Source organism: Salminus brasiliensis, chromosome 1 (assembly GCF_030463535.1).
Source record: "Salminus brasiliensis chromosome 1, fSalBra1.hap2, whole genome shotgun sequence".
Lineage (NCBI taxonomy): Eukaryota > Metazoa > Chordata > Actinopteri > Characiformes > Bryconidae > Salminus > Salminus brasiliensis.
The window spans coordinates 11,186,424-11,187,614 of record NC_132878.1 but is presented as its reverse complement, the minus strand read 5'-3'; positions in this window follow the sequence as shown (position 1 = coordinate 11,187,614).

The window sequence follows — 1,191 nt, the reverse complement described above, 5'->3', positions numbered from 1 at the left end:
TCACTGTGGCTGCACTGAGCAGGGCAACCCCTCCCCACACACACTCACACACTCACACACACACACACACTCACACTGACTGCACTAATACTCAATGTCAGAGCTTCATGCAAAGCCTCATCTGTGAGGAAGGCAAGAGCATGCCCTCCCCATCCACCTCTGTCAAACAGACAACCCCACCCCTTTCTTATCCCCCTCTGGATGACTGAAACACAACAGGTGCAGGATGAGAAGCCCAGGCAAATTATGGAGGGATTTCTCACCCTGATAGTATAGTACTGCAAGCACACCCCTGGCCGGGAGATGAAGCTAGTCCAGTGAGAACACTGGGGTAAACTCCAAAACAGCAACTTTATTCCAAGTCATTGGACATCATATTATCATATACATCATATTTTAATACAAGGTAAATAACAACTACCAGCTCCAAAATAGTCTTTATGTGGAAACGGGTAAAGAATTATGCCCTAAAAATACATGTAATTAAAAATAGCAACAACACAAAAAACTTAATGTAAAAAGTCAATGTAAATACATTTAATTACAAGCCATTTTACAGTATTTCTTTTGGTCCATTCATCATGGTATTTTCATACAATGGAAATAACAACTACTGGTTTCATGCTCCCAAAAACATATAACTAAAACTGATCAAAAACCTTATCAAAAACAATTGTAAGAATCTTACATCTCCAAAATGCGAGGGAAAATAAGAAACGTTCAATGGAAGTCAATATAAATATTTTATTACAAGCCACTTTGGTCCGTTAATCCACAAACTCCGTTTGACACAGAGTAAGGAACAACTGCCAGATTCCCAATATGTCAGAAAGTGGTAAACTGTGAGTTTTATACATGAGTAGTTCCCATCTAATAATCAATGCACCGAAGTGGTTGGTGTACATCCATAAGTTAGAATGGATATTGAGCATTAGACAAATTCATAAAGTAAAAGCATTTTGATTCGCTGCATTCGACTGCCTTCGCTTTACAACCACTCTCTGTGAGGAAGGCCAGTATTTACTGTTCCCTTTCATATACCTACTACCAATACCTGATCATTTTTTTTATTAAGACAAATCAGACGAACTGCTGGTGGAACTGAACAAATTTGTACAGTATCTAATGATATTGATATATATAGATATATATATATATATATATATATATATATATATATATATATATATA